The sequence below is a fragment of the Eulemur rufifrons genome, chromosome 10, assembly GCF_041146395.1.
Source record: "Eulemur rufifrons isolate Redbay chromosome 10, OSU_ERuf_1, whole genome shotgun sequence".
NCBI lineage: Eukaryota > Metazoa > Chordata > Mammalia > Primates > Lemuridae > Eulemur > Eulemur rufifrons.
In genome coordinates, this window is record NC_090992.1 from 10,001 (window position 1) to 34,295 (window position 24,295).

Genomic DNA, 24,295 nt, shown 5'->3' on the forward strand with positions numbered 1-24,295 from the left:
CACCAAAAAGGGCCACGCAGACCCAGCAGCCACGCACCAAACGTGGCACGCGACCGGAGAGGCGAGACGGCCCCGCCCCCGTCCATCACCGGGAGGGGTGGCCCGGGCCAGGCAACAGCCACAAAGGGTGAGCGAGGGCCGGGCGCTGATCATCATAAACCCGGAACCCTGTCAGCGTGAGGAGTCCCAACCCCTCCAGCGACAGTCGCCAAAGGACAGCGTGTCAGCACTAACCTCACTTCGCGGACTGTCCCCTGCTTTGCGTGCTGCACGGAAGATTCAGAGGACAAGAGACATGTATAAAAGCGGCCACCAGGTGGAGCCCAAACACAACCGGCGACAGCCAGCAAAGGTCTGCTGCAGACACGGGACAATCAATCCTTGGCCAGACAACACCCACAAAGAGCGAGCGAGGGCTGCCCGCTGCGTCAAGAGGACCCACGATCCCCGCCAACGCCACGAGGCCAAGGGCGGGGCGAGCGAGGTCGGTCCGCATAGTCTCTCACCCGCACCTCCCACCCACCGCCCACGGGTGGGAAAGGAGAGGTGAGGTGGCCGCGGGCAGAACGAGAAGAGCAGCCCCCATTCACCATGAATGGACTGTCCCTCGCTTGGCACACGGCTGAAGACCCGGGAGAGCGCCACATCACCACATCGATCAGGCCCCAAGGATGGGGAGGGTTGGGGAGCTCAGTCAGGGCACCGAGGACAGCGATAAGAAGAGCCTGCTTCAGCCTCGCTAGCCCCGCCTCCGGAGGAGGGCGGCGGACAACCCAAAGACCCAAAGACGTGGGCCACCTGACACGCAACGACACAGAGCCAGCGGGATAAAAGGGGAGGTTCCTGCAAACGCCCCCAAGTGCCATCTTTTGAGGGGCCAGAGACCAACGAGAGAGGCAGGCACCACCGTCAGGACACTCCAACGCCCTAGAGCATGTGGAAGCCCAACTCCTCTAGCGACAGTTGCCAAAGGACAGCGTGTCATCACTAACCTGCAAGCGGAAGATGACGATATCAGGTGATCAAAACCACCTAGCAGGAAGATGGGGACCGAACCACTTGAACAACCCTGCCCCCACGACACTCGACACAGCCACCTGTCCCAAGCAGGTACCCAACGCCAGCAGACAAGGGGCACTCAGGGACATCTGGTCGACCCCAAGGACCACCACACTTCACCTCGTGGCGTAGAGGGTCAGGGAAGACCTCGCCAGCCCCGGGCCCCTGGCCCCTGGCCCCTGGCCCCTGGCCCCTGGCCCCAGACCCCAGAGCCCAGAGCCCAGACCCCAGACCCAGCATGGGGACTTGTGGATGAAAAAACATCGGGACAGGACCGCCGCGGCCGAAGAGCGGCCGCGGGCCGACAGGGGTTCCCATTGCGGGCCACTCGCGCCACCCAGGGCACGGTTCCCATCCCCAGTACGGGGACTTGTGGAGGAGAAAACATTGGGACGGGACCGCCGCGGCCCAGGAGCGGCTGCGGTCAGACAGGAGTCGCCCTCGCCGGCCACACGTGCCACCCATGGCCCGGTCCGTGCCCCCAGAGTAGGACTCGGAAGAAGCCAAGGACAACTGTGTGCCACTCACAGGTCTGTCCCTGCCTCCTGAACGGTACTCATGGAAAATGGGTAGTAAAGGCGAGGCCGAGGGAGAGAGACACGCATGCACGGGATGGCAGCCGGTCGCCGGACACCTTCCTCTCCCGTCCACGTTTGCCGTCTCCTTCCTGTCCCCGCGGGGTCGGTCGGGTCGCCAAAGAGGCCACAGCGTGCTGGTCGACTTGCCCATGCAGCCCCACAAGCCGCCTGGCTGGCTGAGCCTGGAAGCGTGGCGACAACCTCCTCTCGTCACAGACCTGCAGGCCCAAGGTCCACTCCCAGATGTCCCAACCGGCATCCCAGCACGAACGAGATGGCCCTAAGAAGGCTGCTTGCTTCCCAGAACTCAGTCTCGCTCACTTCGGGGAGTGTCCCCTGCTTTGCCTGCTGCACAGAAGATTCAGAGGACAAGAGACATGAATAAAAGCGGCCGCCAAGTGGAGCCCGAACACAACCGGCACCAGCCACCGGAGGTCTGCTGCAACACGGGGCAAGCCTCGGCCAGGCAACAGCCACAAAGAGCGAGCGAGGGCTGCCCGCTGCGTCAAGAGGACCCACGACCCCCGCCAACGCCACGAGGCCGAGGACGGGGCGAGCGAGGTCGGGCTGGATAGTCTCTCACCCGCGCCTCCCACCCACCGACCACGGGCGGGGAAGGAGAGGTGAGGTGGCTGCGGGCAGAAGAGCGACCCCCGTTCGCCACGAATGGACTGTCCCTCGCCTGGCACGCAACTTCAGGACCGGGAGAGCGCGACGTCACCACATCGATCAGGCCCCGAGGACGGGGAGGGTTGGGGAGGTCAGTCAGACCAGCGAGGACAGCGATCACAGGAGCCCGCTACAGCCTCGCCAGCCCCGCCTCCGGAGGACGGCGGCGGACAACCCAAACACGAGGGCCGCCTGACACGCAACGGCACAGAGCCAGCGGGGTAAGGGCGAGGGTTGCCGCAAACGCCCCCCCCCCCCCGGGTGCCATCTTTTGAGGGGCCGGAGACCAACGCGAGAGGCAGGCACCACCGTCAGAACACTCCAACGCCCTAGAGCCGGCGCGCGGGCCCGGGCGGTCAGCTCAAAGGGAACAGGGCAGGCTGCTGATCATCAGGAACTCGGAACCCTCTCAGCTTGTGGAGGCCCAACCCCTCCGCCGACAGTCCCCGAAAGACAGCGTGTCAACACTAACCTGGAGGCGGAAGATGACGATATCAGGAGATCAGGAACACCGTGCAGGAAGACCGGGACCGATCCACTTGAACACGCCTGCCTCCACGACACTCGACACAGCCACCTGTCCCAAGCAGGTCCCCAGCGCCAGCAGACAAGGGGCACTCAGGGACATCTGAGCGACCTCAAGGACCACCCACTCCCCTCATGGCGCAGCGGGTCAGGGAGGCCCTCGCCAGCCCCGGACCGCGGACCCCGGGCCCCGGGCCCAGCACGGGGACGTGTGGAGGAGAAAACATCGGAACGGGACCGCCATTGCCGACGAGCGGCCGCGGGGCGACAGGTATCGCCCTCGTCGGCCACTCACGCCACCCAGGGCCCGGTCCCCGGCTCCAGCACGGGGACGTGTGGAGGAGAAAACATCGGGACGGGACCGCCACGGCCCACGAGAGCCGCGGGCCGACAGGGGTTCCCATCGCGGGCCACTCGCGCCACCCAGGGCACGGTTCCCATCCCCAGCACGGGGACTTGTGGAGGAGAAAACATTGGGACGGGACCGCCGCGGCCCAGGAGCGGCTGCGGCCAGACAGGAGTCGCCCTCGCCGGCCACACGTGCCACCCATAACCTGGTCTGTGCCCCCACAGTAGGACTCGGAAGAAGCCAAGGACGACTGGGTGCCACTCACAGGGCTGTCCCTGCCTCCTGAACGGGACCCAGGGAAAATGGGTAGGAGAGGCGAGGCCGAGGGAGAGGGACATGCACGCACGGGATGGCGGCCGGTCGCCGAACACCCTCCTCTCCCGTCCAGGTTTGCCGTCTCCTTCCTGTCCCCGCGGGGTGGTTCGGGTCTCCAAAGCGGCAAAAGCGTGCTGGTCGACCTGCCCGGGCAGCCCCACAAGCTGCCTGGCTGGCTGAGCCTGGAAGCGCAGCGGAAACGTCCTCCCGTAACAGACCTGCAGGCCCAAGATCCCCCTCCCAGATATCCCAACCACTGTCCCGGCACGACCGATATAGCCTTGCGAAGGCTGCTTGCTTCCTGGAACTCAGTCTCGGTCACATAGGGGATTGTCCCTTGCTTGGCCTGCTGCACCGAAGATTCACAGGACAAGAGACTTGTATAAAAGCGGCCTCCAGGTGGAGCCCGAACACAACCGGCGCCAGACACAGAGATCTGCTGCAACACACGGGACAAACTACTAGAGCCTATCATTTCGGAATCCAGAAAGTCCCCCCAGCCTCGATGGCTCTGCCATGAGAACGAACTCCCGTGGCACGGGGGTACGGAGGGTGGGGGGATCGGGTTCTGAAGAATTCAACTGAGTGAAGGAATGTCACGGGATTCAGAGTGCCAACGATGGGCTGAGAGGCGAGCAGGGCAGGGGAGCAGGGCTGGCCTTTCCCCCCCAGTGATTTAGGGAACCTGGGACAGCCCACAGAGTATGCCTGGTTGTAGTCCAGGCCCCCAGGGATTTTGGGAACCTGGGACTGCCCAGAGATGAGCTCTGGTGGGCAGATTGATCCCTTCCAGGGACTTAGTGAACCTCGGACAGCGCTCAGATGACACCAGCTTTGTTGCCCAGTCCCCACCCCCCACAACAGGAAGACTCTTCCAGAAGGTGCCATTGCCGCAAAGACTGCCAAAAAACCGCAGGGCCTGCACAAATGTCAGGGTCGGCACTGTGCCCCCCGCGGATTACGGAAAGAGCCGAAAGTTGGCGACAAAGGCCGGGGGACCACGGGAAGGGCCGAAGAGGTTTGGCGAAAACAGTCAAAAGGCCTCAGGGAGAACCGAGTTAGGACGGAGAGGGCCGAGGATGGACGGAAACAACCGAGGGATGAGGGAGAGAGCCGAACGGAGGATGTGCGGTGGGGTCCTGCAGCCCAGGCTCAGAGGATGCACGGAAAGAACGGAGGGAGGAAAGAAGAGTGGCCAGGCGGCCGGCAGCGATGAGGGCGGGGACGGTAAGGAGGACTGCGGAGGTGGCGGGGAGGGAGCGACTGCGCGGGGCCAAGGTGACCCGGATTTCGGCAGAGCGGTAGGAAGGGAGGGGGCGGAGGGGGTCCCGGAGGGGGCAGGAGTGACCAGCTGTGCGGGGTGGTGAGGGATGGCCCCCAGGGACAAACTGGGTAGGGGCCTGGGGCACAAGGTGGGCAGGATGGGGGGGAGCTGTAGGGAGAGCTGGAGGTGGGGGTTCCGGGAGGTGGGCAAGCGATAGGGGGGGGATGGGTAGGAGGGAGTGACTGGGCAGTGGGTAGGAAGGGACCGGGTGTGTGGGGTAGGGAGGAGCTCTAGGGAGGGCCGGAGGTGGGGGTTACGGGAGGTGCGGAAACCATGGGGGTGGGGGTGGCACTGAGAGAGTGACCAAGAGGCAGAAAGGCCCACTCTCAACCACTCGTGTGCACACCCCTTGCACATCCCAGGCGGCTCCCTTGCCAAGGGCCCCTGCAGTGACACAAGAATGTATGAGGTGGGGAGGGGCCTGGGTCTGCCTGCAGGTTGCTCTTCTGAATTCAAGTGAAGTTTGGGGAAGACGCTTGGATACAAAACAGGAGAGGGGCCCTTTTACCTACAGTTTTTGAAGTTTTTAGCGCAACTCACCCCTCTCAGTACAGCACATAGGGTAGATGTACCCACATTACACATGGGTGAGCTCAGGGGAGCTCTTAGGAGTGAGACTTCAGGGTGGGAGACAGGAGCCTGGATGTGTCCAGAAATGACTGACGCACACTGTGTGGGCAGAGAGAGCCATCTCTGGTGTCCTACCGCCTTCCTCCTGTCACCTACAGCTCCCGCAGAAGCCGCCTCCTGGCCCACAGCAGCAGAGGCTCCGGCCATCACACACATGCTCCACACCTGACTACGAGGAAGAGATGGGGAATGGCTGCTCCTCCCTTTCAGATCTGCCCAGGAATTCCAGTGGCCCCCTGCTCACCACTTACTCCTGTACCCACCCTGGGATGTGCAGGAGCCCGGGAGAAAAAGCCTTTTTAGATGCCCTGCCCAGCGGATTCCTCACCTCTTACAGAAAAGGAAGAAAGACATGAATTAAGGTAAGCTAAGCGGCTGTCACAGCCGCCAAGCTATTGGGACTCCTGGCAGAGCCACCAGATGATTTCTTGTGTGTAGGCCACTCCCCCCTGGGATTTAGGGAACCTGGGACATCACACAAATGAGCCCTGGTCTGCAGGCCTGTCACCCCCAGGGATTCAGGGAATCTGGGACAACTCAACAGATAAGCCCTCAGAATGGGGTGGCCCAGGTAAGGCTCAGCAGAGTGACGTTCTTGCTTCACTTTCTCCAGCTGACTTTTCTGTACCAATTTTTTTTGGTAACAATTTCTTTGTAGAATTGCTGTTTCCTAAATGGAATGGCAGTGGTAACAACTTACTGTTGTGGTTTTAAAAAAATATTTATTTATTTTTTACTTTGAGTTTTTGTTTTATAACCATTGTGTTTTTCCAGAGTTAGTTTCATCCTCTGGAACTCAGAGAACTAGGTAAAATTACATGGATAAATTGAGGTGAACTTTTGTCCTAAGTGGAGCTTGAATTCAGTTAATATTTCTGATTTGGTTAAAATAACATTTTTCTTTTAGGCCAATGTAAGTGAGTACATTTCCTACAATCGTTTTTTGTAATAGAAGGAAAAGCGCCTCTATTTTCTTTTTTCCTATTCACTTCTTTTTTTTTTTTTTTTTTTTTTTTTTTTTTTGAGACAGAGTCTCACTCTGTTGCCCAGGCTAGAGTGAGTGCCGTGGCGTCAGCCTAGCTCACAGCAACCTCAAACTCCTGAGCTCAAGCGATCCTCCTGTCTCAGCCTCCCGAGTAGCTGGGACTACAGGCATGCGCCACCATGCCCGGCTAATTTTTTCTATATATATTTTTAGCTGTCCATATAATTTCTTTCTATTTTTAGTAGAGGTGGGGTCTCGCTCTTGCTCAGGCTGGTCTCGAACTCCTGAGCTCAAACGATCCGCCCACCTCGGCCTCCCAGAGTGCTAGGATTACAGGCGTGAGCCACCGCGCCCGGCCCCTATTCACTTCTTAACCCATTCCAGCCTTGCTTCTATACTCATCACTGCTCTGAAGCAGCTTTTCTGTGGATATGGTAGTTCTCACTTATCCTCAGGGTATATGTTCCAAGACCCCCAGTGGAGGCCTGAAACTTTAGATAGCACAAAACCCTATATTATGTGTTTCCTATACGTACATACCAATGACAAAGTTTAATTTATAAATTAAGCACAGTAAACAGATTAATAACAATAACTAACAATAAAATAGAACAATCATAACAATATACTGTGCACAATTTCGTGGATAAAAGATTTCTTCTTACCGTAGATCTTAGCAACCTCAGCCTACTTTTTTTCTTTCCTTATTAAGTTGAGAACTTTCACTTTTTGACTTAAAGGAAGCACTTTGTGGCTTTGGCATAGCTGAGTTGCCAGCATCACCACTCTTGAGCTTGGGGACCATTATTAACTAAAATAAGATATACTTGAACATAAGCACTGTGACACTGTGACAGTCGATCTGATAACTGACGTGGCTACGAAGTCACTAATGGGCAGGTAGCATATGCAGTGCAGAGGTGCTGGACAGGATGATTTCAATCTGCTACTCAGAATGGGAAAAGATGGATAGTAGATAACCTCCAGAGCATAGATGAGAGTAAAATGTAAAAATAATTAAGAAGTGAAGAGTTTTGAGTATTTATGATCTGTGTTTTTAATATAATTTAAATATAAGTTTACATAATTTAATGTTTAATAATGGCTATTTAAAACCTGTCTCAAAATTTCTGAAAATTAAACTATAGGCTCTCATGAGGCAGTGTCATCTGGCTCCAGCTTACATCACAGCATCCCATACTTCCTATCCAGCTCAGTAGTCACTTTCACAGGGAGCCTTTCTAAAACCCTCAGTGTACATCGATATCCTTATTATATGTTCTCAAGATACTATGTACCTCTTTTTTATCATAGGATAATTTTTTATTTATTTGACTGATTGATTAATTGATTAAGCGCCATGAGGACAGAGATGGTTTTACTTTTTCCTCTATCTCCTCCATCATGTAGCCCAGTGCGGAAATAGCAGATGCAATATTTGTTGAATGACTGAGTAAATGATGAAAACAGGGAGTATGTATGTATTTATGTATTCCAGAATATCTGTTCCTTTGAAAAAGGTGTTTTTTTCCCTATTATAAGCAAATTATGTACAATGGAGTCTCCTCATATACAAATTTACTTATGCAAATTCAACTGTATGAGCTTAGCCCCATAAAAATAAGAGGAGGAGAAAGCAACAGTCTAAATGGTGCATTATTCTGCCTAACATTCCACTCAATGAACCGTGAGCATGAGATGAAATGTGTAAACCTGCTTGTTCTTCAATGATCCCAGTTTCTGGGTATCTCTGATATTATCATCTCACCAGATTAAGTGTGATTCTCAGAAGAGATACAATGTAGATTTTTCTTATGTTACCCAGTTGCTTTTCTGTTGCTCCATCTGGTACTCAACTGAAGAAACAGCAATAATTCCAATGGTAGACACAAAACAGGTTGTATTGCAAAATTACCCTGAACATTTCTTCAATCGCTATTGGAGTTTCTGAGAGACAGCCCAATTTAACGGATGCTCAGGGTAATATTACATACATGACTTTTATTTTGTGTGTTACCTTGACACGGAATCTCCATGGAATATGAAACTACATTATTTGAATTAAAAAATTTGAGGCCGGGCGCAGTGGCTCACGCCTGTAATCCTAGCACTCTGGGAGGCCGAGGCGGGTGGATTGCTCGAGGTCAGGAGTTCGAGACCAGCCTGAGCAAGAGCGAGACCCTGTCTCTACTAAAAATAGAAAGAAATTATATGGACAACTAAAAATCTATATAGAAAAAATTAGCCGAGCATAGTGGCGCATGCCTGTAGTCCCAGCTACTCGGGAGGCTGAGGCAGGAGGATCGCTTAAGCCGAGGAGTCTGAGGTTGCTGTGAGCTAAGCTGACGCCACGGCACTCACTCTAGCCTGGGCAACAAAGTGAGACTGTCTCAGCAAAAAAAAAAAAAAAAAAAAAAAATTTGAAAATATAGAAAATTGAAAGAAAGTGTACATACTTAAAGCCACAAAAAAAAAAAAACCTATCTGTAAACTTGAACATACAGTGATAGAATATTTCTTTTTAGTTTCTTTTCTAAGTATGGTGTTTTGGGGTGTTAGTTTGTATATTGTGGTACATATGTAATTTTGTATTCTTATTTCTCCTATTATAACTGAGAAAGAAAAAAAAAACCTTTTTATCTGAGGAATTCCAGCACTATTAAACTATGAGGCCAGGAGAGACATTTAAAATGTAACAGCAGTCACTCTCACTCCCCCTTGAGCAGAATAATTACCTCATGAAGCCACTTGCTATGAGGCTCTAGACTAAACTGATGCCAGGTAGCCATGAAATGCCATGCACCCTATAGTTCGGCAGTGTATAACCAATCACTAACCACTGTTGTATCTGTAAACCAATGAGAATTCCTGCTGAGCAACTTTTGTAATTGTCCCCTCTCCTGATTTGTCCTTTTTTCTTTAAAATCTTGAGCTTTTCCTTGCTCCCTGGAACACTCCTCAAGGCAACTTGAAAGTGTTTCCCAGGCTACTGTCCTCAACCTTGGCCCAAATAAACTCTCTATATTAATTTTGCATCAGCTTCTTCCTTTTAGGTTGATATAACACAGAAATTTCTATATTATAATAAATTGAGTGTAAATATATATGTTGAATTTCCCAAAAATGTATTATAGGTGCATTGTCCTCACATCATGTTCTAAAGACGACAGTTTAGTAACTATTACTCTATATAAGAGTTAAACAAGGTTTATGGGAGGCCACTGTTTTGGACTAGCCGCCTGCACTAGGCCCCAGTAGACCAGGCCAAACCAGAATGGGTTTGCTTGTGCTAAGTGCCACAGTTAAACAGAACTTTGAAACAGACCAGTTTCCCAAAAAGCAGGTGAGACCAGTCAACCAACCTCAGTCACATGGTAAGGAAGTCCCCTTTTTTTTAACCCTATAAGGAAATTAACTTTTAAATGGCCAATCCATTTTTTGTGTTGTTTCTGCTCTCTGCAGCATTTTTTTCTGCCTATAAAGCCAAACTTCTCTGCTCAGTTCATTGAAACACTCATTCTATTTTACAGAGTGAGGTGTTGCCCAATTCTACAAGCACAAATAAAAGCTAATTGGATCTTTAAATTTGTTGTAATTTTGTCTTCTGACATAAGTTAAACACCCTAATAACAAACAGACAAAGGAATGAACAGATAATGCAGACAAGAGAAAACCGAGCCTGAATGGCTACAGACATATAAAAAGATGCCCAACCTCATTAGTAATTGGGAAAATTCAAATGAAAACCACAATTCCATATTTTTGTTTTTTTTTTTTAGACAGAGTCTCACTCTGTTGCCCAGGCTAGGGTCCACTGATGTCAGCCTAGCTCACAGCAACCTCAAACTCCTGGGCTCAGGCAATCCTCCTGCCTCAGCCTCCTAAGTAGCTGGGACTATAGGCATGTACCACCATGCCTCGCTAATTTCTTCTATATATATTTTTGGTTGTCCATATAATTTCTTTGCATTTTTAGTGGAAATGGGGTCTTGCTCTTGCTCAGGCTGGTCTCGAACTCCTGAGCTCAAATGATACACCTGCCTCAGCCTCCCAGAGTGCTAGGATTACAGGCATGAGCCACCTTCCCCGGCCAGAATTCCATATTCTTTGGGTTGGTAAAACCTTAAAAGTGTTGTGACATCAAGTGTGGTGTGGATTTGAGAAAGACAACTTGCCTGTTGTGGGAGAGCATATCATTAAAATTCCTTTGCAGAGCAATTTGGCACAATTTGGAAAAGCTGAAGATGCACAATTATTTGACCCAGCAATTTTACTCCAGGATGTACATCCTAGGGCAGTGGATCTGAAAGTGTGGTCTTCAGGCCAGCAGCATCAACATCACTTAAAAACCTCCTTTAGAAAATGAATCAGAACCTCTGGGGGTGGGATTCAACAATCTATGTTTCAACAAAACCCTCAGGGGATTCTGATGCATTCCAAAGTTTGAGAACCACCGGCCAAGATAAATGCTTGCAAATCAGTGTAAGGCGTAGATTTGGTGTTCATTTTAGCATTGTTTGTAATAGGGTAGATGGGATAACAATTTAAATGCTCATCAATATGATACAGAATAAAAAATTATATATTTAAACCATGGAACACTACACAGCAGTTAAAACGAATGAATTAAAATTATGTGTATCAAGCTAACTAAATCTAAAATACTTGAGTGAGAAAAAGAAGCTTGGAAGGATGTATATGGTATTATACAATTTCTGTAAATTCAAATATCATGCCAAACAAGATTATATTTTGTTAAGAGATATATATTTGTGCAGCAAAAGTATAAATACTTAAAAGGGAATGACAGATCCTATTAAGATAAATTAAGACAGATAAATTAAGAATATTGTCCTGGGAACACGTAGGGAGAAGAAGAGAGTCTGTTGTGTTTAGAAATGTTTTATTTTAGGCTGGGTAGGTGTTCATTATATTACATAATGTATTTCCTAGGCTTTACTGTTTTTTTGTAAGGCAAGCATGGAAATGAGGTTTATTGAGGAGAGAAAGATAGGATGATAGGGCAAGAGCAAGATACGGGTTTACAAAGTGTGATGCATACGCCACAGATGATGGCCAGACCCATTGTAACAGCAGGAAAAGAGAGCTAGGCTTTTTTTTGCCTGACTTGTTTTATGATGAAATAAAATAAAAACCTTATATGAGTTAACTCCAGAAGAACTCTCTGATACATAATCCTCTTGGGATCATTGTACTTTATTCTTGATCCTAATGAAAAAATATATAAAGAGAAGACCTCTTAGGACTTTTATGGCCTCCCATGGCTCTTTAACAGTACAATTTAGTATGTAATTAAAAAAATAGAATCCAAGATTCCCAGGTCTTAATATATTTAGTAAGTCTTATTTATTTATCTTTATAGATTCTTACTTTGTGCATGACTTATTTCTTAATAGCTTCATGCTCTTATTTTATATTGATCTTGAATTAAACTGCTGAAGGGGATGTTACAATAGGGTTATTAAAAATATTTCAAAACTATTAAAGTGGAGATAATTAAACTCTTCAAAACAGTTTCAAGAATAGTACAAAGATATACTGTGTTCTCTCAGCCTGATTTCCCAGTTGTTAGAAATTTACCACATCTGCCTTATCATTCTCTCTTTCTCTCTGTGTAGCTACAAGTCATTTTTTTCTGAACCATTTGGCAGTAAGTCACAGACATGCTGTCACAGGACCCCTCAATACTTCAATGTCTATTTCCTAAAAAATAGACACTTTTCTACATGAATCACGTTATGTCCGTTAAAATCAGGAAATTAATACCATAGCACATTCTAATCCACAAACCTCATTCAAATTTTACTGATTTTCTCCAATAAAGTCTTTTATAGATCCAGCATCCAATGTAGGATCACATGTTGCATTTCACTGTCATGTCTCATTAGTTTCTTTCTATCTGGAGCAGTTCCGAGTCTCTCCTTCCTTTCATGACCTTGATATTTTGGAGAGGACAGGCCAATGACTTTGCAGAATGTCCATCAGTTTGTGTTTGTCTGATGTTTCCTCATGACTGGATTTAGGACATGCGTTTTGAAAGGCAGCTGTGCTCACCACTATACCACCAATGTACTCAGGACAGGCGTTTTTGGCAGGAATACCACAGAGGTGATGCTGTGTTCTTCTCGATGAATTCTATCAGAAGGCACATTATGTTGATTTGTCCCATTGCTGATGAAATTTACTTTTATCATATGGTAAGATGATGTCTGCCAGACTTTGCAATGGAAACTTAATGAATAAATATTGTCTGGAGATATTTTGAGACTATGTAAAAATCCTGTTCCTGATCACACTTTCACCCATTTATATTAGTATCCAGTTTTGCTCCTTGACCAAAACAATTATTATAAGGGTTGCCAAATGGTAATCGTCCCTTCCATTATCCTTCTACATTTATTAGTTGACCTTCTATTGTAAGGGAAAGCTTTCCTGCCTCTGTATCCACCCCCATTTGTTTATCTATTAATTGATATCACTATGGGCTCCTAGGTTCCTATTTTATTCAATGGTTTATAAACGATTGCTCTCATTATATCATTTCTTTGATGTTGAAATTATCCCAGATTTAGCCAGTGGGAGCCCCTTGGTTAGCTCCAGTGTCATTTTGATATAACTGCATGATCTTTTGGGAATTTCCATATTTTATGGTACCTGATGTTCTAAGCTTCTTAAATACTTTCCCTGCCTGAGCCCTGAAATTAGCCATTTCTCTGGTTCCTTTTGAGGAGAATAGTATTTAGAAACCAAAGTCTGGATGTCTGGCATGCTCATTGCTGCTGGTATACTCATCTTTGTGTTTATGTGTGTATGTATATACAAAATATTTGTACAAAACTTTGTACAAAATATTTGTACAAACAAATATTTTAATATTTTATTGAATGTTAAAGGTTAGTAATGTGTCAGAATGGGAGGCATTGTAGGTTCCCTGTGTACTCTTGAGAGGAACTGAGTAAAACATGTGCTTATCCTTAATGTTTGCTTGACACGGGAGGGGAGTGGGGTCCGGCACAGGGCATGGTATGGTGGCTCATGCCTGTAATCTTAGCACTCTAGGAGGCTGAGGCAGGAGGATCGCTTGAGGTCAGGAGTTCGAGACCAACCTGAGCAAGAGTGAGACCCAGTCTCGACAAAAACTAGAAAGAAAAATTAGCCAGGTGTGGTGGCGTGTGCCTGTAGTCCCAGCTACTCAGGAGGCTGAGGCAGGAGGATCCCTGGAGCCCAGGAGTTGGAGGTTGCAGAGAGCTATTATGACGCCACTGCACTCTAGCCCAGGGGACAGAGCAAGACCCTGTCTCAAAGACAGAGAGAAACAAACAAACAAACAAAATCCAAACTGTCTGTGGCTTTAAATTGCTTTGTTTTAAATCTTAAAGGCTAAATTAAATATGTAAGGAGAGTGTTATGAATATAATATTGACCAAATTAACTAATAGAAATTGAAGCCAAGAGGAAATTTAAAATACAAAACGGGTCATTTTTTTGTTGCTTTACACTTTTTATCTCAGGGAATTTAAAAATTTTTCATTTATTCTAGGCACTTGGGTACATCAGTTGAACAAAACAGACAAAAATCCCAGCTTCTACCGGCGAAGACCAGAGAGACACTAAAAGGTAAACATGTAAAATAAATACAGTCATACCTCAGAATCTTTAGGGGATTGGTTCCAGGATCCCCACCAATACCAAAATCTGTGGATGCTCAAGTCCCTAATATAAAATGGCATAATATATAACTCATATATATCCTCCTGTATACTTCAAATGATCTCTACATTACTTACAATACCAAATACAATGTAAATGCTATATAAATAGTTGTTATACTGTATTTCTTGTGTTATTTAATTTTTTTTCCTGAATATTTTTCACCTGCGGTTAGTTGAATCTGTGAATGCCTAACCATAGATCCGGAAAGCTGACCATAGAGATCGCTACCAGGTGTGAAGTGTCATGGGAAGAAAAGAAAAAGAATGAAGTAGGAAGGATTGAGAATTGGTGTCTGGCGGTTGCAATTTTAAAGACCTGGCTCAGGCTAAGTATCAACGCTAAGTGACATTTCCTTGTGAGAGGATATTCCGGCTGTTTTGACAGTAAACGGAGTAGATGATGGGCAGGGAGGCCCTGCGGTTTAGTAGGTCCCTGAGGTATCATTGAGATGCTGGAAGTAACGCAGGTGAGAACTAGTCTGATGTATTTTGGAAGTTTAACCAACGAGCTTTCTCGGCAGATTGGAAGTGAAAATGAGAGTGTGAGAGGGACCAAGGATGACGCCAAAGTCTGTGGCCTGAGCAGCTGGAAGGATGCCCTGACACCAGCACCTGGCTCTCTCTGTCCCTTTGAGCACAGGCAGAGTTTGGCGGGTCCTTTGGTGGAGTACTGGCCGCTAGACTGGGACACTGTCACGTGTCCCGACTTCTGGAATGTATGCGATCCGGGGGAGGAGTCACAGGGGTCTGGGGCACGAACAGTTTTCGCATTGCAAATGCCAGCTGGAAGTGCTGGGCCTGAAGCCAGTGAATGACAAAACGATTCTGACTGTGACATTGAAAAAAACAATGGTCGGAGGGTTTCAGGACCTCGAGGTCTCAACTGCGACCGACAGACACCTCATCCCCCGCCAGCTCGGCACCCCGCTTCCTCCTCAGGGCGCGGCCGCGGCCCACACCGCGCGCAGACGCCGCCCCTCCTCGGCCGGGCGGGCGCGAGCCGCAGCCGCCTGCGGGCCGGGCTGGGAAGAGGCTCCCGCGCGCTCCCGCCCAGGCTCGGTGGCCATCTTCCGCGCGCGCTTTCCCGCGCAGGCTCCACTCCCTGCTGTCCGCGGCCGGTTCCCCACAGCAGCGGCCGCCCAACCGCGCGGCTCCAAGGTGGGGGTGGCGCCGCACGCCCATCCCGAGGCGGGGCCTGGCCGGGGCGGGCCCGGCACGGCAGCCGCGGTGGGTGCCTGATGAGGCCCCGCCCCCCGTCGCCCTGGGAGCGCGCGACGCCTCCGCGTGCGCCGGCGCACGAGTCTGGGCGGGGCGAGCGCGCAAGGAGCGCAGCTGCGGGCGTGAGGGCGGAGGGAGCCGGCCAGAGAGCGGCGCTGGGGGAGCGGGCGGCCGAGACACAGGTGACGGTGAGTGCGGCGCCGGCCCCGCGCCTCGCCCTCTCGGGCCCTTGGGCGGCGGCCTGAAGCCCCGAACCGCGGTGCCCGGGGGCTCCGCCGTGAGCGCCGCCCGTGGGCTCCGGGCCGAGCCGGCGGCTCCGCTTCCAGCTTCGGGCGAGGTCTCTTCCCCGAGGACCCGCCCTTTGGGCTTCGTCCCTTCCCTCTGAGGAAGGGACCCGAGCTCAGCTCGGAATTCAGGCAGGCGGGCGACCGAGGCGCCGACCGCCCGCCGCGGTAAAGCGGAAACGCAGACCCCTCTCCCCAACTTGGAGGGTCTGGCGGTCGCCACGGTGGCGCGAGGGGTGGGCCGGGACGGCCCGGGGTCTCCAGGTGAGGATGGGCGGGGCGGGGACCCGGGCTCCGGAGCCGGACTGTCGCCCGAGGCGCCCGGCGCGTCCCGCCCGCGGTCCCGCAGCGGAGCTCGCTGGGCTCGGAGTGGAAGCCCTGGCCGCCTCCTCAGAGGAGGAGCGCGGGCGACTCTCACAGGTGGTTTCACCGGCTGTGGCTCCTGGTTGTGATTTTGGGTCCCAGGTGTGGTCGGCAGCGGCTCCCTGATGCCGCTTTGACGGCTGAAAAAGCGCCCCAATCCACTGACTTAATGTGTGCAAGAAACGGTGTTGAGATTCCTTATTACCTTGCCATTCTTTTAAATGATAAGGCTTCGTAGAGGAATTCGGTGGTGGTGTGCAGTTTGCAAACGCAAACGTTAAAGGGCTTGGAATACAGTAGATGCTCATTAAAATATTTGTTGAACGAATGAATCTGGAAGCATCAGACAAAGCTGGTCTCACATCTAGTAAAATTTAGGCACATACCCTTTTGACTAAGATTAAGGAAAAAACGTTGGCAAAAAACATGTAGTTTTGTTTCTATGCTTGTTTTGGATTTTTACCCAATCCGTGCCTACTTTGGAACCATCAGTTGTTACTCTCAGTACTACTAACATAGGAAGTAAGTTTGAAAAGTGAATTTTTTATTTTGAGAAAAGTTGGTATCCATTATCTATTTCTTAAAAACAGGCTTTATTTCTCATTTTCTTTAAAAATAATGGAGAACATAAAGATGGCGCTGGGATTGTATTTTGAGACCCAGCTTTATTTTTCATTGTGAATAAAGTTGTTTATGTGTTTTTGAGGGACTGCTATGGTCTTGAGTTTCATTTCCAACAAGGGAGAACTGTAAATTGAAGGAGGAAAAAAAAACTAATGTTGCACTAATACAATTCAACATTACCATTTACTCAAGAGATATTCATTAAACATCTCTTATGTGCTGAGATCTGTGCTGAGCGGTGTTTCTGGGGCCGAACAAAGCTCACAATAATCCTTTTCTAAAACGAGCATAAAGTTCTTTCTTATAATTGATGTTGCAAGTCGAGACTGTCTTCAACCCCTAGTGTCTGCTTTAAATTGGGAAAGGTGGCAGGTGAACTGCAGGAACTGTAAATTCATAACAGTCTACTGAAAAGATAATAAGTAACTTAAGAGGGCTAAGATTACTGGGTTACACTTTCATATTGTCAGTTTAATAAAATCTGTCTACATTTTAAAAAGAAGGGAGGAAGAGATTTAACAGACTGGTGTTTTTATTATCTCTCTCTTAGTACTCTTGTACTCTCTTGTACTCTTTAGTACAGTGTATTTATTGAAAGGTCATGGACTTCTGGTTCTGTGTTCTGTAAATAATCTTTGCAACAGAAATATTTTCTATTTTTAAAAATCACTGATGATAAACATTGGATTCCTTTTCCATAAGAAACGTTTTTAAGTAAAGCACCATTTCAGGAATTTATTTTGTCCTTTTCTTTACTATTGACAGACAAATACAGTATTAACTTGGTAGTGCTGAAATTGGAAGGATTGTTAGTAATAATTTGTGGTTCCATATATGGACTTTACCTGTAGTTTTACAACTGATGGAACTGCTTATTAAAAAGAAGATGAAATTTTTAGTATTGCATTTATTCCAAGGTTGCATTGCCTATTTTTATCTTATTTATATATGTTTAAAAACAATATTTGGCCTCTTCAGCAGTCTGAGTTAATGTACTCCAAAGCCAATCTTGATCTTTACAAAATAATGTAGATTACCAATGATTTTTGCAGTTAGCTTTTGAATTTTGGTGGACCCTTTTGACTTGTCGATGCTTATAGTAGTTTCTACATTGTTGAAAATAATGTATACGTTCAAGTAGAAGTTTTAGATTTTAGACTTTCTGGCTATTAGCTCTTTGTGATTGTTGTTCCTAGGAATAGTAAGGGAAGGAATCCCTGAAATTTTAGTGGTAGAGAGTTGTGATAGTTTTTCTTTAAATGTGTATTTCTTGGAGGAAGAAATGTGTATTTCTTGACAATTTACCACTCTCAGTCTGGTGTTGATAAGAAATCTAATAGCGATGATAAAAAACAATGTAAGCAGGCTGTCATATGTTAAATAAAAAGTGCCTGGCTTTTTTTTTTTTTTTTTTTTTTTGGATAAGCACATCATCAGAATTCTTGATAATCAACAGCGTTGAGACATGTTCAAATAATTTTTCCAAGAAATCAGGGTTCGTAATGAATATTTTTTGTACTTTAGAAAACACTGTAAATGTTTTTAAGGTATTATTCCTGTGTTGGAGTAGTTCATAATGTTTTGAGGCTGAGTAAATTCCAGGATTATCCTATTTTGTGATTGTCGGAATATTTGAAATGTTGGTGTTTTCTTCATCGAGGTAGATGTGTCTGCTGGGGGTGGGGATTGATTTTTTTGTAAGATCCTTCAGAGTGATCTAGAAGGAATTTCTTTTCTCTCAGATGCAATTAATCAAGTGATTAAGAATGATGCTAACAAGGCATTTGCAGCTGTGCCCATGTTTGCCTGTGTAGATTGTGAGAGTTTATTAATTAGCATTTGTAGAAAACATTTTTGAATTTTAAAATTTTTATTTAAATGCTTATATAACAAATTCTCACGTTTATTGTCTAGTATAGGGTGCTATTATGTTTTTAATTCCCAGTTGTCTTTTTAAAAATCATGAACATCTTTAGGTTTCTCATCTGTTTTAGGATGAATCTGGGATTGTTTTTAAGGTTTTATAAGATTTTTCACTCACAATGAAACGTGCTTATTGGTTTTGATATATTGTAGTGTTTTTTTTTTTTTTTAAATTTTAGAGACAGGGTCTCACTCTGTCACCCATGCTGGAGTGCGGTGGCATGACTATCACTCACTGCAACCTCAGACACCTGGGCTCAAGTGATCCTCCTACCTCAGCCTCCCGAGTAGCTGGGATAATAAGCTTGCACTGCCATGCCCGGGTAATTTTCAAAGTTTTGGTAGAGACGAGGTGTTGCTATGTTGCCAAGGCTGGTCTGGAACTCCTAGCCTGTGCGTCCAAAACTGCTGGGATTACAGGTACTGGCCACCCCACCTGGCCTGTTTTATTGTTTTTTTTATCTCCGTTTTTATGAAACAAATATTTTAACATTTTATTGAATGTTAAATGTTAGTAATGTGTCAGAATGGGGGGCATTGTAGGTTCCCTGTGTATTCTTGAGAGGAACTGAGTAAAACGTGCTTATCCTTAATGCTTGCTTGCTAGTTAGGTGATAGCATTTTTTCTGATTTTTTTCATACTTCCTGGAAAAACTTGGAATTTAGCATATTAAATATTGACTTGCTGCCTCAGTTCAAAGCTTAAGTATGCTTGACTCTTTCTGTAATACTATCAAATTATGAATGGACTAGAATTTCGTTGAGACTGCTCTGTGACTGCATCCAAATAGGGTTTCTGAATTGAAATGCCAAAAAGACTTGGTAATAAATTGTGTTTATTGCCTTTATCTTGACACTATAAAGTACCCTCAAATGCATTTCAGTCAAAATTATAGTAACACGTACTCACTCCTTTTCCTAGAATGCATTAGATGAGTCCGGATTAAATAGAGGTGACTTTGAAAATGACTAAATGGTGAGCCCTGATATCCCTGTTTTGTTGCTTGTCCGCTTAGAAGCTCATGCTAAGATTTCTTATGACATCTTCCATGATCAAATTTTGTACTTGTTCTCAAACCTAAAATGACTGTTGTTTTATTTGACGTAATAATTTGCTTTCACTTTTTGCTTAGTAAAGCAAAAATGAATTTCTGCTACATCTAGCATTGTGTATATTTTATACCTGACACGTAGCGGGAATTTATGGGTATCTGTGGAACTAGTATCGTCAGCGGATGGGACTTGGTAAGGCTAAGCAGAAAACAGTTTTCACTGTGCCTTCAGACCCTCTATAGATTCAGTCTCTACCTCTGGATGAGCTCTTAGTAAGATCAGATAACTTTTCCAGTAACCTCCAGGTAATAAAAACTCTTGTGGTCACTTGTCATTCGTAATCTTATTTTAGTCATTAGAAGGTGCAGTTCAGTATAATCAGTGTTGAGACGCTCACACAATTCTGAACTCTTCTTTGGTTCCCACTGTTTCAGACCTAGAAGCCTGCTTTGGAGGAAGATTCCTACTTGATTTCTCTTTTTACTTTGCCAGATTCTCTTCAGTATGACATCCTCGCCTGCTCAGGGTCCTGCTCAGTGGGCAAAAGGGATCCAGGGGAAAGGTATGGTTTATTTTAGCTGATGTGATTGTGATCTGGCATTTTTGCCTCCTGGGTTGGACAGGTTGTTCAAAGCGGACGCCCTAGGACTGCTGGAAATAGTTTTCTGGAGAATTCTATGTCTGGGACCCCCAGCTACAATTCCCGTGAAATAATTCTCTATCTTTAAATTCGCTTCCCAGCTTTCCTCATCTGCGGGCCCACTTTGCCCAGGGTGACGTTCTGCTCTAGTGTTTAAGGTGGTTCTATAACATTTTAACCAGAACTGCCCGTACTTTACTAAGGATGTTTCATTCGGCATAATTCCACTGGGGCCTCCGCATCCTCTATTTCCAACTTCTGTCAGATACAGTAGACCCTCTGTGTCTGTGGGTTCCACATGTGAGGATTCAACCAACTGTGGATCAAAAACGCTGAACCCTGTCTCTAAAAAAAAGACAAATTTAAAAACTACAGGATAACAGCTACTTAATGGCATTTACATATAAGTAATCTAGAGATGCTTTAAAGTCTATGGATATGTATAGGTTATATGCAAACACCTACCCATTTTATATACGGTACTTGAGCATCTGGGGATTTTGGTATGGTGGGGTTCCATGAACCAAACCCCCGTGGGACAACTGTAACCCCCCTTGACAGTACTTCTGTCTGTTTGGGACCTGCAGTCCATTGCTTCTGCCACCTCTGTTGCTGTCCCCCTTCCTGCACATCCTTACTTGAGTATTTTCCCTGCCTTGAAGCCATGGTCCACTATTATAATCTCTCCCTTTCATGCGCCCTCAGTTCCATGTAGGGCGCTCCTCCATTGCACTCTCCTGGCCAGCCCTCCACCCCACACCGTTTACATGCAGTTCTCCGTCCGGGTGAGCCTGCACCTGGGCAGTAGACCGTGCTCTGAGGAAAACACAGCCATGCTGACCCGGGTCTCCCGTTCAGTGCCTGACCGCTGACCTCAGGAAGGCCCTTTGTGTTGCTGACAGTGGTGTAATCCCAGGACATTTCCCTGGTTGAATCACTTTAGCATTCCCCTAAAGGACTATTTTACACCTCTCTCCTCAAACCTCTAACCTTTTCTCCATTTTCATCTGATAAAGTGTTTCCCGTGTGTGAAAAATGAAAGCGATCAGAAAGCGTTTCCATGTCCCTCAGGCCTCTGCCCATGCTCTTTGCATTTCCTGCTGTTCTTCACCCTGGTCTGCAGGGCTGCCCTGGTGTTCTCTGCCTTCCTCCCGTCAAGGACACTGCGTTGCTGCTTCCGTGTCCATCCCCTCGCGCATGCCAACGAGATGCGTCAGTGTCCTGTTTTTACCGGATCATTCCTGTCAGCATATAGATATATATGCAGCATATAGATACTGAAATCTCCCATCTTTAAAAAACCTTGTTCCACACTGCATCTTTCTTTCGTTACTACTCTCCAGAAAAGTTGATATTTGTGGTCTTCAGTACTCCCTCTCTCTCTTGGATCCACTACAGTGAGGTTTTATTTATTTATTTATTTATTTTTTTCTCTTCCATTCTACTATAGCAGCTCTTTTTTGAGGTTACTAGTGACCTCTTTGGTGAATTCCAATATCAGTGAAGATAGCAGCAGTCACAGCATTTGATGTGGTTGATAATGTTCTATTCTTTGAAACCTTCTTCCCTTTGCTTCTGGGATAGTACTGTTTATTTTCAGTTTCTTTTGCTGGTTCCTTTTCATCACTCCAACTTCTAAAAAACGAGGCAGTGTTCCAGGGATATACGTTTAGACCTCTTCTGTATTTCTATTTAGTCCCTTGTGATCTCATCTCATCTAGCTAGAAGTATATATTTCTAACTAAAAATTTTATCTTTGGTCTGAATTTCTTTCCTAATCTCCAGACTTGTATGTTCATCTGCGTACTCAACATTTTCAGCTAGATGTCTAATTTAACTAGACATCTAGATCCCAAATTTAACATGTCACAACTGAACAACTCGTCGCCTCCTTCTTCTCTCCCACCCTTTCCAATAATTGTTTCCATTCCAGTCTTCCTCATCTTTTAAATGTCCACTCCCTCTTTCAGTTTCTCTGGCCCCAAACCACATAGACATCTTGACTCTTTTCCTTCTGATACTCCCCCATCTAATTCAAATTATCACGAAAGTACCTTCTTTATATACTTTAAAGGCTGCCTTAACTATACATGGAACCACAACTTGCTGCCACCGCTGTAAGCAACAGTAACCTCTTGCTTGTGTTATTTTCATAGTCACTCGTCTCCCCGCTGCTTCTGCACCTTTCTATTCTCAACGCAGCAACCAGGGTGATCCTTTTAACATGAAAGTCTGATTATTTCACTCCTGTGTTCAAACCGTTCCGTGGCTTTCTGAAAGTAAAAGCCAGAATATTTACTGTGCCTATGAGAGCCTCCGTTGATCTGTACTTCCTGCCTCTCTGGTTTTGTGTTCTACACAATCAGGTTTCTCCTTGGCTTCCTCTACTCTGGCCCCCAGGCATCCTCCAGGTTTCTTGAACCTGCCAAGCACAGTCTTGCTTTCGTGCCCTCAGGGATAGAGCATTGTTTTAGTCACTGCAGAGTCCCCAGGAGGGTGGCTGGCTGAGGACAATGGGCACTCAGAGTTCCTGAACGAATGGCTGCTTGTCTTGTTACTCCTGATTCTGGTTACAGCCCTATGTGCATGTTTCTATAACGAAAGTATTTGAACTTCCCCTCAAACGGTATATTCCTATAAGAATGAAGTAGAAACAGCTTTAGATACAAGAATATAAAGTAAGTTTCCAGTCAACTTTTGTGTATGGGAAGTGAAAATACACAGTGAAATGGTAAGGGACAGAGGAGGTAGGAAAGGAATGAAGAGAGCTAAGGCAAATGAAATAAAGAAGAGGAAAACCTGGTTTGGAAATAGGGTGACAACATGTAAAAAATTTATTTTGGGCTTGCCCCATATTTCTTTCCAGTTACATTTCTTGAGTTCTGAGTGTTGGTGATTTTCATGGACTAGACACTTCCAGTTGGACTATACTGTACCCTTCTTTTTATCAGGGATGTAGGCTCAGGTGAGATCAGGAGCCAAAACTTCATTGTTCTCCTGTGTTTTGCTCAACTCTTTTTGTTAGAAAAGAGGAGAAATTACTGAGAAAGCCTAATGGTATTCTTAGCAGTTTTTATTTTTGTTTGTAGAAACCTCCAATAGAAGTCTCATAGTTTTGGGGAGGGATTTTCAGTGTACAAAAATGTATTGGTATGCCTGTCCTCTTGGTACCGTGCCGCCTATTTCGTCCCCCCCCTTAAAAAAGGAGAGGAATATAAGTACATTTATTGTTTTGCACGGAAAACTAGCAGCTAGCTAAGATAATCACAAGTTTATTGAGTAGTATTAAATGCATATGCTTATTTGTGCTCTTAAAGGAAAAAAAAAGAAAAATGCTTGTACAGACTTAAATGCATAGTCTAAAAATGGAGTTTAACTGTGTATTAGAATAAAACTTATATTTATTTAATAAAACATGTTGGAATAAGGTAGCCACTTGTCCTCTTTGGGAAAACTTTAACCTTTTCATTTTTAGACTCTCACTTTTTATGAAGTAATGAAGCAAATGGTAACTTGTATGAAAAAGATGGTGAGGTGTCCGGTAGGGAATGAGGCAGAAAGTTGGCAGTGCTACCTGCTACCTTGGTATGATCAGTAGTCAAGAGGCACTGATGATGTTACTCACTTGTGTCGATAATAATTCAATTTGTAATGTTTTTTTTCCTTATGTTTTTATGTATTACTACAGCTAAAGAAGTAAACAGGTCATGGCACGTTTAACAAAAAGATGACAGGCGGATACAAAAGCTATCCAGCATCTTTGGGCAGCCATTGAGATTATATGCAACCAGAAGCAAATTGCCAACATTGACCATATTATAAAGTAAGTAAATTTAAACAAACAAACAAACAAAAAAATCCCTATAAAATTTCATGTGAGACTTTGGGGGGAAAGTTCAAAAATACTTTTTTATGCTAATCAACATATATTACAAAGGACTGAAGTCACTTTCCTTGCAGGAGTATGTAGTTGTTAGAAAAGCAAATACAGAAATATACACAAGCAACTTGTGTTTATAAAAT

At 46.3% G+C, this 24,295-nt stretch overlaps 1 long non-coding RNA gene across 1 annotated transcript in view; it reads left to right on the forward strand.

Annotated features, from left to right (window-relative positions):
- Nucleotides 1–3,407: 3,407 nt before the first annotated feature.
- The window catches only part of LOC138392864 (uncharacterized), a 57,272-nt gene continuing 36,384 nt past the window's right edge, over nt 3,408–24,295 (forward strand). The window contains exons 1-3 of the long non-coding RNA XR_011235093.1: nt 3,408–4,722; nt 5,548–5,811; nt 13,996–14,072. This is a non-coding gene — a long non-coding RNA (uncharacterized lncRNA). The remainder of the gene's footprint in view (nt 4,723–5,547; nt 5,812–13,995; nt 14,073–24,295) is intronic.